The sequence below is a fragment of the Oryzias latipes genome, chromosome 6 (assembly GCF_053564925.1).
Source record: "Oryzias latipes strain Hd-rR chromosome 6, Olatipes_Hd-rR_3.1".
Taxonomy (NCBI): Eukaryota; Metazoa; Chordata; class Actinopteri; order Beloniformes; family Adrianichthyidae; genus Oryzias; species Oryzias latipes.
Genome location: NC_136242.1, coordinates 7849452 through 7864464, shown reverse-complemented (window position 1 = coordinate 7864464; position 15013 = coordinate 7849452). Strand labels below are relative to the sequence as shown.

General features: G+C 42.2%; 1 long non-coding RNA gene across 1 annotated transcript; it reads left to right on the top strand.

Moving 5' to 3' along the window:
- Positions 1 to 3527: 3527 nt before the first annotated feature.
- LOC144992509 (uncharacterized) lies at positions 3528 to 5425 on the top strand. Its single transcript, XR_013656552.1, has 3 exons — positions 3528 to 4423; positions 4491 to 4593; positions 4675 to 5425. It is a non-coding gene; the product is annotated as an uncharacterized LOC144992509 (long non-coding RNA).
- The last annotated feature ends 9588 nt before the right edge of the window (positions 5426 to 15013 follow it).

The window sequence follows — 15013 nt, the reverse complement described above, 5'->3', positions numbered from 1 at the left end:
AATAGAATCAAATAAACACAAAGAAAAAAGTATTTTATGATCTTTCATATTCCCAATTTCTTGGTGTTTTATCGGGGCCTGTTGGGATGAACAAAGAACTGAAATCCTGGAGATGGGAAATGTTTTTAGATCAGTTAATGAGGGCAATTTCCCAAGGCACACTTGACCATCTCCCACGGCACACTAGTGTGCCGCGGCACACTGGTTGAAAAACACTGGTCTAGATGACCCAACTCCCAATGTTAAAATGCCTAGGATAGCAGAAGGGTTAAACAGACATTGAAACTCGTAGTAAATAATGAAAATACACTGGTAATTAGCAGAAACATACCAGAGTGGTTAATAACTTTATACTTAAATTTTTTTTCACACACAACCCAAATGCTCAGCTCATGTCTCATACGGGCATCAGCTGCAGTCTGCACGCCCGGTGGTAGTGCGTTCAGGAGGTGTGGCGTGTGGGAAATCTTAATGTCAACCGTTATCCTTTTGTACAGACTACGTTAAAAAAAAGGTTTCCAAAACCCTTTTAAGGTCATTTGCCCATTGTTCTGCTTAACCCTTGTGCTATCCTAGGCACTTTAACATTGGGAGTTGGGTCATCTAGACCCACTAGACAGTGCTCTGAACCTTTTTTCTTCAATGATTTGTGATCTTCACTGGTGTCCATGGATTATATGAAATCTTTCCACCTTTATCCACCTTTGTCATGGTAGGGAGAACACGTCAATGTAAGGGGGGGGGGGTCATCTAAGATAGCACAAGGGTTAAGGCACTTAAAAATTGATCATATCTTGGTAGATATTCAGCTAAGAACTCTAAAAACTCTTTCATGAAGTTCCTACTATACCTTGAAGGTCAATATAAAACAGCACTGAGAACAAGTTCCACTAAAGATTACATAACTGCAGTTCAAAAGGAGTATGTGTTTGTGCGCATTAAAATACGAATTTGTGCGGACAAAATAAATTGAGGGAACAATTTAACTTTTATTTTTTATGTCATGTCCAGGGTTCCGCATAAAGCGCTCTACGTGTCAGCCTCATCTGGCTTTTTTCGTGTCTCTAAAGACCATAAGACTGCATGTAATGCGTAACCCTTGTGCTATCCTAGGCACTTTAACATTGGGAGTTGGGTCATCTAGACCCACTAGACAGTGCTCTGAACCTTTTTTCTTCAATGATTTGTGATCTTCACTGGTGTCCATGGATTACAGGAAATCTTTCCACCTTTATCCACCTTTGTCATGGTAGGGAGAACACATCAATGGAAGGGGGGGGTCATCTAAGATAGCACAAGGGTTAATAAGCTGTTTAAATGATGTGTGTGGAACAAATGTAATTTTAAGGTACAGCTTAAAGTTATTCAAACCTCTGTGCAAGCAGTCCACCAGAGGGAGGAAGAGGACTGTTAGAGATCAGCAGCACCCAGCAGGACTTCACTTTCAAAATGAACAATCCTCAGGCTTAAAGTGCATTTTTTTTAAAACTACATGCAAAAGTGAACAGAGAGAAGAACCCGCTGTTTGTAAGGCTTATTTGAAGACTATAAGTGGCTTGTTGAGGACTCATCTGAATTTAGAGGAATCCAGTGACAGAGCTGCCCTCATGAACACTGGTCTTTTGTGTACCGTATGAATATTTCATGTTTTAGATTTCTTCCTAATTCATGCTTTGACCAACTAGGTTAAAAAAAAACATTTAAGTTTTGTCATTGTGAGCTATTCTTGACTGAAAAAAATGTTTAAATCCTTTAAAGTGGAGTTAGCTCAAGGTATTCGGTTTAATGTGTCCTAACAAGTTATGGAGCTTAAACAGACATGCAGGCAGGTAGATTTATTACGGAGCCTGTGACCTGACATGGAAAAACAAAATTAAATCGTTCCCACGAATTAGGATTTTCATTACCACAGAAATGCATGTTGTTCTCACTGAGTAGTAATTCGTTCCCACGATATGGTAATATTCATATTTCTGACTGTGTATATCTCATTACAATGCATGGGAGAATCGGAAGATGTTTAGAGATCTGATTTATTTATTTAAATAAGCTCTGCAGAAGCATCAGTAATCTCATCTCCATAACCCGGTACGGTGACGTTCACTGCATCCTGTCCCAAAATCCGCTTTCTGCCGCTACATTTGTGTCTCTGTGACCCACATTAGTTTACAAGGGGAAAAAAACAAAAACAAACAATCTATTTATTATTGTCTCAATAAAATAAGAAAAATATCAAAAGATTTAGGAGGCCCGAGCTGGCTGCTTCCCCATCTGGCTCTCCATCTGCCGGCGTAGCGATCACCTCGCTATAGTCAACGAAAAACATCATTAAATTTTATAATTGTTATCGTATTTACAACAAAGATGCAACCTATGGCAATGAAGTTTATTTGCGGTTGAAAAACTGGGTGTGTAAAAGGTCACAATTATTTTGTGGGAATTAAATTACATGTCGTGGGAGCGAAGTTTTTTATTTATTAATTTATTTTTTTACCCATGACAGGTCCGGGCTCCGTAGTTTATTGTATGTTCAATGGAAAAAATGTCTTTCAACATGGAAATAAAACACATTAATTCAATAAAAGCAAAATAAAGACACACAAAAAATCAAACTAAGACAACATTAATAAGAATATGATATAAGTACTGCACAGTCAGTTCAGAATGAATTATGGGTTGTTGTATTTTTTCAAATATAAAAATGATTAATACTAATCACTACTTGGGCAAGATATCACTCACGTTTAGTCACAAAAGCTGTGCAGATTCATCCTTGTTTTGTTTAAAAAAAAAAAAAAAAAAGGCTCTGCCTTTTTCCTAGACCTCATCTCTGATCCTGTGATCTGGAAATCCTAATCAAGGAAGATCTAAGCACATTTGATCTGATCCAGCAGGGTTTTGAGATATGGATCTGTTGGGATCCCTGTCTCTGGTCCTGTTTGTGTCTGTCTTGCTCCACCCCCTTCTCAGTCAGAGCCATCAGGAAAACAGCATGAAGCCCAGTTCCTCCAGCCGGATTGTCCTCTTACTGACTCCAGCTAAGCCGTTTGGACATTTTGGCTCCAGAGAACTTTGTTTGATTCGGTCTGCCAGTCTGTCTGTCTCCCCAGCTCCAAGCTCTCAATAATTGTTATCCACTAGTCAGCTGTTTGTGATCCATCCAGCATGGTCCTTACAACAGGATTACTGTAAGCCAGATCCAAAGTTTTGAAATTCCAAAAATCCCAAGTATTTAGAACAGTTGTCCTGCTTCTCCTCCTGGCCATGGATGAGCTTCTCTTTGACTCCATAGCTAAACTCCTTTGTTTTGGAGATATGGACAACATAGTTTTTATTGTAAATCTGGTCAGAGTTCTTTCATTGCTTTTCCTTTACACAGCTTCAAACATCTTTAACTATGTAGCATACTATATGAGGCACTTAGAGAATCTTAAGAGGGACATAAAAGCAACAGTAATATGAAAACTGTAATGGTTAAAATTCTAATTAATCAAGTAAAAGTCAAGGTAAAAAAGATGGGAAAAAAAGATAAAGGTGCAGTACGCCAAATAAGGGTTCAGGGTAAAAAGTATTTGGTTTGAATAATAAGATGTTAGGTTTTGGGTCGTTTAACCATGACTTCTACTGATAAAAGTTCTAGAACAAATGATTCTGGCTGCATTCGCATTCTATAAAGAAAACATTGAAGTTGTTTTTGGTCCCATGTCATTGATTGATTTTGAAAATGCCAAGAAATGGAACATTTGTATCAGTTCTAGGTTTAATTAAGCTTTGACAGCAAATGAGTTACAGCGTTCTTTGACTACTTTAGGATCAGGCATAGAGTGGATGCTGTGATGAGTTAACAGTGTATATTTTAGTTTAGACTTGAGTAAAATGACCAATAGCAACACTGAGAAAACCCGCAAAGCACCCTTTAACTTACAGTTAAAGTTCCCAGACAATTTTAACTGCACCTTAGACATGTAGGGACCCTTGGTGGAAGGGTGTTTGGACATCACTGTAAGCAGTCAGGAGATGTCCTTGCAGTGCCCTACCCGCCAATTTTAACTACAACTATTACACACATCTCTCTACCCCATAACAATATACACTGCAACAAACACACACACACGTTACACAATGAAGGTGAGGCCTCTGATCTTCTGTCCCCAACGCCATCCCTGGTGGGGAACCAATCCCTCAGTTGAGGTGGTCGGGTCCCTTGGGTGCTGGGACTTTGTAACAGTAAAATCTGTCCAACACAAGAGGCCTTCAGCTCATGGCAGGATGAATTGTCTCAGGTGCAGTGGGGAGGATAATTGCAGGCAGTGGCCTCATGGGGTGCTATAAGAAGCCCAAGGCGTCCACTGGTTATCATGGGCATCATTTGGCCACTGGTACCGCTTACTTCCTGGTTGCACACTTCCGGTTAGCCTTACAGGTAACGTAGCGGTGGTGGTAGACAGGTGGTAACCTTCGCCCGCCTCATGTTTCTATACTGTTTTCAGCTCCAGGTAATAGCGGCAGGCATCCAATTAGGCTTAATTGCAGCGCCTGCAGTTGAGTGAGGCATGATTTTGTGCCTTCCAGGTGATGAACGGAGTCTGTCTAGTACGTTGGCGATGGTCAAGCCCTGCAGTTGCCTTTAAGGCGTTCTTTTATTTTTGGCTAATGTTTGTCTTGTATTGCCAGGGACTTCCTGAAGCTCCTGTTTGCTGAACAGCTTCTGCTTTACATCTATTGAGTTCCTGAAACATTTGACTGTCCCTGGTTGTGTGTGCCAAATGCTTGTTGGACTGCAAAGAGGATTCTGCTGGGGTGCTCGCTGGCTGCTATAGCCAAAGGAGGACTGATCGGGACATTCATGCCCGGATTCTCCCCCACCATCCACCAAGAAAAGATCGGCAGCACTATCCACATCGAGCAGCACCCGTCTAACTGGCTAACCCTCGTTTCTGTGGCCGATTTTTTTGTTAAATGAGTGTGTGCGTGTGTGCAGTGTTTGTTTTGTTGTGTTGTAGGTTTGGATTTGTTTTGGGACAAACGCGAACTGCTGGGACCCGCTCCTATAAGAGTTTCTTTTGTTTTGTTTTTTAAGAAAAATTCCTAAATTTTTCTTTGAGAATGCATGAATCCTTGTTTGTTTGCCCCCCTCCCTCAGAGCTGAGGACCCAGGTGTCAGTCCTGAGCTTAAGGTGGAGGCCATCCCTGGTTTGGAGTGACATGTCCTTGGGTTGAAGGGTTCATGAGTGTGTGTGTGTGATCTGCATCACGTGAGTGGGGTGATTTATCCTTTTGTTCTTTGGGAGCCTCCACCTCCCTAAGCCATTCTGTTCCTCAGAATACTGAACTTCTGTTTCATGTTTTTTTTTGGTGTGCTTCTATTTTAACACATCATTTTTAATTGGTTTTAGAATTCTGTGATAAAACTATTTTAACTCTGGCACCCCCATCTCCTGCTTTTGTGTGTATCCATCAAAATTTCCTTGAGACCACAAGCTCCTATCTGTTTGCTGAGCTGCTGGACAGGACAAGTAACAGAACAAAACCAAAACTTCCCAGATAAGCTGAAGGATCAATGTTTTGAAGGTGGAAGGGAAAAGTGACTTGTCTTTTGTTTCAGTGACATGGCTTTAGGAAAATGAACTGTTTGGAGCACAGGCTCCTGTTGGCAGTGGTCTTCCACTCTGGCCCAGCCAGGCTCAGTCATTCCCCTGCCTGTATTATGTGCCCTGTTAGATAGATGCTGTTCGTTCACAGGGAATAAGAGCCATATTGTTCCAATTCATCTCCATTGTTGCAGCAACATTTCTAGGTCAGCGACTGTGAATGAATGCCACTCAGCCTAAACCAATGTGATTTGCTGGGATAAATCATCCCTCTCCTAAAAGGTTTAGTTTCTCATTATTCACGGCACTGCTGAGTGAACATAACACAATACTAAAAAGACCCCCCAGCCTCATTTATACTGGCCTCTATGCTAAACTGTGTAAACCAGGTGGAAATGTTCAGATGCAAAACTGAATGCAAATGATGGTCCATCTAAAGAACAAAACCACCAGAAAACAATAGACTTATTCACTCAGATTTGTTTTCCAGAACTGTAGGACGCAAAATGCAGGAAACTGAGCATAAGACTGAAATTAAAAAGTAAAAACAGGAGAACCAAAAAGGATGACAACAGATGACTGGACAAATGCAGGGTGACAGCCAGACTCCTAAATGTACTGTGAGATGATTCCCTACTGGTGAACCATTAAGGGTGTACCCCACCTTTGCCCCATTAGCTGGGTAGGCTCAAGGATGGATGTTTCTGTAACACAGGGGTGCTCAATACGTCGATCGCGATCGACCTGTTGATCTTCAAGGACATGAGCGTAAATCGCAGGCCAGCAAAGATATCTAACCAAAAAATATATATATATATATTTCTAAAAAATCCGTCAGCCAATTAGAATCCTCACTAAGAAGTGCGTGACTTGATTGACATGCAGAACGGGCAATTAAACATCCTCTGAAACATACGTCACTGCACATGCATGTTTAAATACACTGTCATCAGAAAGTCGCTACTTGCCCTTCGGCACGTCAAGTACCCCGGCAGACGACCGCTCCGGCCCACTGGAGTGTTTATTGAGGCCCGGATCGCCCCGTGTGCCTCCTCGATCAGAGGTCGCCCCTTCTGACCCAGCTGTCCTGTCAGGGCGCCTGCTGCTGGCTACGAAGTTCCCAAGAGATCTGAGCCCACTAAGGCAGCAGTGTTTTCCTGCAGCACCCGCTTCATGACCGCCGGTCACGGAGCCAGCAGCGCTTTAAAAATGCCATGCTCCCCCCATTGCAAGGTTTACAGCACAGCATGAAATATGATAGTTTTTGTAATAAAATGGCTCATCTGTTACTAAAGCATCTACTCACAAAGATTTGTGTACTCTGACTGTGTAGTTTTTGAATTGTCAGAACATGCACTAATACTTCATAATACTATGTTTATTAAACTTTATTTATATACATTTATATACAACATCAACGCCCCTCTCACCCTCCGCGGGTGGTTTCTCCTCCAACCTCGGGTCCTCTACCAGAGGCCTGGGAGCTTAAGGGTCCTGCAGTATCTTAGCTGTTCCTAGCACTGCGCTTTTCTGGACTGAGAGGTCTGAGGTCTTTCCAGGTATCTGTTGTAGCCACTCCTCCAGCTTGGGGGTTATTTCCCAGAGTGCTCCAATTACCACAGGCACCACTGTTACCTTCACTTTCCAGTTTCTCATGTTCCTTCTTCCTGATGTTCCCATCGCATGGCACTGCCACATCCACCACGAAGGCTTTCCTCAGTTCTTTATCCACCACTACAATGTATCAGTCTGGATCTGGAAGTCTCTTTCCCCTCTCATTCTCTACCACCTTCTGAGGTGTTTCCCATTTTGACCTTGGGGTTTCCAGTTCATATTCTGCACACATGTTCCTGTATATTATTCCAGCCACTTGATTGTGGCGCTCCATGTATGCTTTCCCTGCCAGCTTTTTACACCCTGCAGTGATGCACTGGATTGTTTCAGGCACCTCTTTGCACAGCCTACACCTTGGGTCTTGTCTGGTGTGGTAGATCTGAGCCTCTATCGCTCTGGTGCTCAGGGCTTGTTCCTGAGCTGCCAGGATGAGTGCTTCAGTGCTGTCCTGTGGCCAGCCCTTTCTACCCATTGGTAGGACTTCTTGATATCAGCCACTTCAGTTATGGTCCGGTGGTACTTCCCATGCAGGGGTTTGTCCTCCCATGAGGATCTCAGCACTGCATCCTCTGCTCTCCATTGCCTGAGACATTCACTGAGCACACTGTCATTTCGGGCCTTGAGCTTGATGTAGTCAAGTATCTTGGATGTTTCATCCAGAATGGTGGCTTCCATGCACACTAGTCCTCGGTCTCCTTCCTTGCGGGTAGCATACAGTCTCAGGGTGCTGGATTTGGGATGGAACCCTCCATGCATGGTGAGGAGCTTTCGTGTTTTAACATCCGTGGTCTGTATCTCTTCCTTTGGCCATTTTATTATTCCTGCAGGGTATCTGATAACTGGCAGTGCATAGCTGTTTATTGCCCGGGTCTTGTTCTTTCCATTGAGCTGGCTTCTCAGGACTTGCCTTACTCATTGGAGATATTTAGCTGTTGCAGCTTTCCTTGTTGCCTGCTCCAGGTTGCCATTTGCCTAAGGGAATTCCGAGGTACTTGTAACTGTCCTCGATGTCTGCTATTGTTCCTTCTAGGAGTGAGACCCCACCTGTGTGGAATACCTTGCCTCTCTTTGTCACCATCCGGCTGCATTTCTTGAGCCCGAATGACATCCCAATGTTAGTACTGTAGCTCCTGGTGGTGTATACTTCGATTTTCAAATCAACTAAATCTCCAAATTTTAGTTGTGACTATGCAAAGAAATCATTAGTGTGTTCTGTATTTATTATTATTATTATGTATTTTTTGTTCATTATTCTGATTGAGTTTTTCTGTAATAGAGACAAAGGCTTTGTGTGGGTACAGTATATTTTATCCAGACTACACGGCAATAACTTAAATAGAGAAGAATACAGGAACTGTACAAGAAAGTGAAAGTTTAATGAATCTCTTACTGTCTTACTCTTACAGAATTCCAATGTTTACTAAAATTTACTATTTGTTTTCTGATTATCAATGTGAGCTTTCCATTTTAAATTTTCATCCAATGTAACTCCAAGAACCCAGAATAAACACACAAGTCCTCAGGGCCCTGAACCAGGTGAACCTGCTCAAATCGGTGTGACCGGACCACTTGTCGCCAAGAGTTGCCCGAGCAGAACAGCTAGCAGAGGTCTACACAGACATCTTCAACATCTCCCTTTACTGTCCCCAAATATTCAGGTCCTCAGTGATTGTGCCACTGAGGAGAAGAAAACAAACATCACAACGATGAATGACCTCAGACCAGATGCCTGTACTTCTGCAGCGATGACGTGTCTGGAAAATCATCAACTCAGTGGTCGATGAATCAGTAGACCCCTACCAGTTTGTCTACTGCCCCAACAGATTAGCAGAAACAGCACTCCACCCTTCAACATCTGGACGCTAAGAACCCCTATGCTTGGTGACCTTTGCTGGATTCCAGCTCTGCCAGTAATACCCTTACGCTATGGAAGCTAACTGTCCAACTCACCAAACTGGGAGTACCCACACCCACCTGAAACTGGATTCTAGACTTTCTTACGGACAAACCACAAGTGGTGAGGATAGGAAAGAATGTCTCTGCAGAGCTGACAGTCAGCACAGGAGTGCTGCCTCAGTCTGAAGCTCTTCTCAAATTACACCTACGACTGCACCTCCCCGGACACTAACAACATCATCGTTAGGAATGCAGATGACACCACCGTCCTTGGTCTCATCAGAGGAGGGGATGAGTCTGTATACAGAGACCTGGTGCACCAGATCACCATCTATTGTAACTGTAGACATATACACTGTAACCCTTGTGCTATCCTAGGCACTTTAACGTTGGGAGTTGGGTCATCTAGACCCGTTAGACAGTGCTCTGATGATTTGTGAACCTCACTGGTGTCCATGGATTACATGAAATCTTTCCACCTTTATCCACCTTTGTCATGGTAGGGAGAACACGTCAATGTAAGGGTGGCTTCATCTGAGATAGGACAAGGGGTAAATGATGGCAACTGTCACTAATTGTTCCGCCCACTATTTGCGCCGGTTACACACACGTCCGCCTACCGGCCACTATTTATTTTTTCCACTGACTGATTATTTCCACCAGTCCGGAGAAAACAATCTGTTGGTCTGGATGTCATTGTATTTTGGAAAAAGTCATTAAGAAATTGAATACAGCAAAAAATCGTAACTTCAATGAACATTTCAACGTTTATTTAGTGGTTCAGTTGTTTGCCCAGTTTTTTGGCACAAGAAAAAAAGAACAACAAGACCCTCCCAAGCTGTTTATGTCATCCAACAAACAGTCCTGGGAGCTGTTAAAAGATGGCCAGTGAGTACTTTGTTGAGTACTGGAGCCTCAGTGAAGCCCTTCCTCCATTGTTTCTGAATGAATGGTGCTGTCTAATTACTAGTGTAGCAACAGTGACTGCAAGATTCATTAACAAAAAACCCAAACATCAAAGAGCGGTCCCTGAAACAATATAAAAACTAATGGGTGATTAGAGAATGTAGGAAACACAAAAAGCCCTCTTGAGGTGATTTTCACACTCATTATATAGGAATGCTGTTGTTACAATTAACATGGATAACACAGATAGAAACTCAACCTTTAAAGGATTCATTGAAATTTCCCACAACATCAAATCCCATGTTTCCAAAAAGGCTCTGATCTATCTAATGCAGGGGTGGAGAACAAGTTTGACACAAAGAGCTGACATTTTTAACTTAGAGTCAAAGAGCCACAGCACACAATGACCTGCCAAGACACACACACACAAACACGCACTGTAAGCCATAATATTTCTCATAACACACTCTCTGTACAACACAACAGCAAGTATTGTACATGTGATTATTTCAAGGAAAGTGTCCACCCTCAACACACAACAAATGCAGCTTAGCCAGAGTTAACACAGCGGCACCCTGGAGGTCAGATACCCCCTCCACACACAGGTATCTCACACACAGAGACACCCCCTTACTATCTAATTCACTGCCTGGAATGGATGGAGGATGGATGGAATAGCAGCAAGTCAGGCCTTGATTGTTACCCAGTTGAATTTATGAAAATTCTTCGGACCAATAAGCACCATTACTACTAGAAATATTAAACTACTATTTTGAACAAGGCACTCTGCCACTCATAAAAACTTTTTCATTTCATTTTTTGGGTGGGCCTAAAAATCTGATAAATTGGGGTGGGGGGGGATTAAAAACCGGGATATATACGAATACGTAAAGTAGAAGCAGGAATTTCCTTAACGCACTTTAACGTTTTGTGACAGGTTTCAAAGAACATTTCTGAGCTGAAGAATCCGATCAGCTCATGTCCGACTCCACACATTGATACAGAACTTTATTTGGCAAACCCCAGACAATTTCCACACCACAAGCATTCAAAATAATGTCATTGCCTTTGCCTCTCTAATAGCTCATAAAAGGAACTTATTGCTCTACAAATCGCTTCAGCTGCCATTAATCAAAGTCTGGTTACAAGACATTCTGAGTCTTGTGAGTCTTGAAAATAAAGTTCACATTAAAGGGTACTTCTCACAAATTTTATACTCCCTGAAAACACTACTTAAATATTTAGGCAAAGTATCTGCTCAAGACATTCATCAACAAAATCCATAACATAGATATTCACAATCCTGTTTAGCCAGCACCCCACAGGTGAGCGGTTGCAAATCCCTATTAACCTAAAGCTAACATAATTTGATAACTTCTGAGTAATTCAATATCTGGTCATGTTTAAACGTTTGTTTTCTTTAGCTAGGATGATTTCATTGAATTGGTGAGAGAGTGTCATGGTGCCTCTGTCAGCTCTCCTCCCCCTCCCCTCTCTGCTTGGCTCCTGATGCATCCCAGCTGTGTCCACTCACCTCATCACTGACCAGACCTTGATAAGGAGATCCAGAAACAGCATTCATCGCCAGTTCGTTGCCCCTGACAGTGCATAACCCAGTCTCTTGTCCAGGTTTGTCTTGGTGTTCATGTTCGCGTCTAACTTTTGTATTGTCTCGCCTTCAGGACATTCTGACCATGAGTGGACACCTGAGTCACCAGATTACCTGAGCTACAGAACCTCTCGGAACACCAAGAAACTCCAGCCTCGCCACAAGCCAACTCCAACCACCAGCATTGCCTCAAGCCATAACTACCTCAAGCTACTTCATCTGCTTCACTTCAGTCTCCAGCCACGTCAAGATCCCAAATCATTCTGAATTAATTAATATCCTATACTAACCATTCAACTCACCTGTGTTTTCCTTCCGGGTTCCAGCGCCTGGGTCTGTCTTGCCTAGCTTGCCATGACAAGAGAGTATTGGAACTGATCCACCTTCACACTTCACACCTTGGGTGGGTGGGATGTTCATTTGTTTATTGGATGTATATGGTAAAAATAAATAATTGTGTATTGAGACTGTTCACAATTTGATAAAAAAAAAAATCAAATGGATTTCAGTTAACATGATGGATAAACATCATCCAATCAATGATCTCACACAGTACCTACCTTTTCTGGTTTCTCATTGTTTCGTTTTTTGACCACTTCCTTTTTTTATTTTTATTTTTATTTTTTTAATATTTTTTTTTTTTTAGGAAATTACTTTTGTTTTTACATTTTGGTTTCTGGAATTTGTTTCTAAAATGTAATGCTGTTAATACTTGTTTTTCTTTTTTTTATTATATTTAAAATGTTTTTGTGTCCAGTGATTTGTTGTGATTTGCCCTTCAGGGCCACCATTTATAGAGGTTGAATTAGCGACTTTAAGGCCCGTACACACCGGGATGAATTTCGTGCGCGATATTCGCCGACGTTTAACGCCTTGTGACTAAACAAAGGGCACCAATGTGAGTGTGCACACCGACGCGAAAAACGCCACGCGTCAAAGCGTCACTTTTTAAAAAACGCCTCGGGTTCGTTTTTTTGGTTTGACGCGTCGCGTCGAAAACTATACGACCAATGAGACTGCCGCTTTTGCACACGTATCTGGAGCTTATGAAGTTACAGTAAAACACAACTTGGGGGCGCTAAAACACAAAACTGCCTTTCTGAGCACACATACCAGCGAAGAAGATAGACGCCATCTAGCATCTACACTGCCGCAAAGAAATAATGACGGACATTCTAAAATATCCCCGAAAACGCTCATGATACATTTTCAGCTCTTGTCCCAGTCGATAAAACTCCCCATGTTCTTCTCTTCTCGTAACTATGGGATGTACCCGAAATCGGCGTCTTTTCCGGCGTCTTTCATCATTCAACAGAACAATAATTTCTTCATCGCTGGAACTGGACCTAGAGCTGCTGGTGCTGCAAATATTCATGTTTTCTTTGTATGATTCTGACAAGCGCGTAAATACTTGCTCTCTTCTGAGTGAAAAGCGACTTTAAGAAGCGTAAAGTTGCGCAGCGCCACCTTGTGTACAGGAGTATTTCTGTTTTACATAAAGCGCTATCTAATGTCAGGGAATGAAATTGCATGTTAGCTCGGCTCATCGTCAGCGAAAATCGCCTGGGTGTGAACACAAAAAACGCTGGCGAAAAACGGCTGGCGAATATTCGTCCCGGTGTGTACGGGCCTTAAGTCAGCAGCTGCTTCTTCACTTGTAAACATGATCAGAATCTGAAAGGAAAATGTAAAAGAAGTCCGACAACAATAAGTGTTCTTTAGAAATCTGAGTACACTTGTTCAGACCAGAAACATTCAGTGACACTTTGTCCCTTTTTTTTCTTTCATTCAAACTGTTCAGTGCAGAGGTCAGCTGAGAGGCTGGGTTGCCATGACAGCAGCATGGAAAAGACAATGGTGCACTATGCTCTGTTTGACTTGCTGACAGTGGAAAATAATGCTCTTGAGAGAAAGAAGCCGTTAAGTTTTGTGCTGGGACAGATAATGCTAAGGAGTACTGTCAGACAAGGAAGGAATCTGAACCAAACATTTCACAACAAAGTCACATGACTTTCCCCCATAGTCATGTTTATAGCCAGTTGATCTGAGTGTAGACAATAATGACATCTTGAGACTGAACTGTCTCAATGGAAGCTGTGTCTTTAGAGAGACAGCAATTTGTTTTTTGTCCAACTTTTTATGTGTGAAATGAAATAACTTGGAGTGGCAAAATGCATTTTCCTCTGGCATTTCAGCTTTACACTGGTGAAGAATAAATAAACTACAGAGGTACTGGAAAGCCGAATGCAGACAAAACATGATAATATAAGTACGCAGCTGGAAAAAAAAACATAGCAGATGGAGTTGCTGGAAATGATAGAAAATGTTACAAAAATCTATGTTTCCAAAAGTACACAAAGCAAAGAAAGATTTTTTTCGTCAACTTAATTTGGAAAAGACAAATCATCTGTTATCTTACTCTTTTTCTGTCATTTATGACTTAATAACTTCAGATGAGAATAGTTCCTGTTCGGTTGATTAAAACCCAACAGAAATATTAGGGGCAGCAGTGGTGCACAGGTAGAGAGGACGACCTCTGATTGGAGAATTGCAGATTCGGTTTCTGCATTGCTCGCCTACCTGCCGAAGTGTCCTTGGGCAAGACCCCGAGCCCCACATAGCTCCTGATGGGTTTAGGCTGGCGCCAGTGGGGCTGCCATCGGTGTGTAAATGTTTGTGTGCATGGGTGAATGGACACCTTATTTTGTCCAGATATCCTTAGACCACAAATTGCAAATGTTATTAGTCTGAAATCAAGTGAAAACAGAATGGCTGCTACTTCAGAAAATCTGAACCCATCAAATCTGCGGGTGTTTGATGCCCCAATCAGTCGTTCTCTGGCTGATCCGTGCACAGCCCCAAGGGGTGGAACTAAAAATGTTGTTTATCACAGCATCAGATTTGTCATTGCACTATACTGAAATGCTAAACATTTCAACTTTATCCTCTCTAGCAGAACCTGGTTACACTTGCTTCTGAAGGCCAAGAGATGGAAAAGATATTACAAAAGTATGAAATCGGCCAAGTTGGTCAATATTGCTAAGCTGTCATCCTATTTGTGTGAAACAACTAGTAACCCTCTCCAGTGGCTAATATTCAGCTCAGTGACTGGAAACAAATTCAGCCACTTATCAGGCAGAATCCGTGGCTTTTTATTGTAATTGTGAGTTTGCAGCAGATGTTGGCCGGGATGGTCCTGACATACACTATCTTACCAAAAGTATTCACTCACCTGCCTTGACTCACACATGAACTGAAGTGCCATCCTATTCCTAACCCATAGAGTTCAATATGATGTTGCTCCACCTTTTTGCAGCTATTTCAGCTTCAACTCTTCTGGGAAGGCTGTCCACAAGGTTGATGAGTGTGTTTCTAGGATTTTTTTTTACCATTCTTC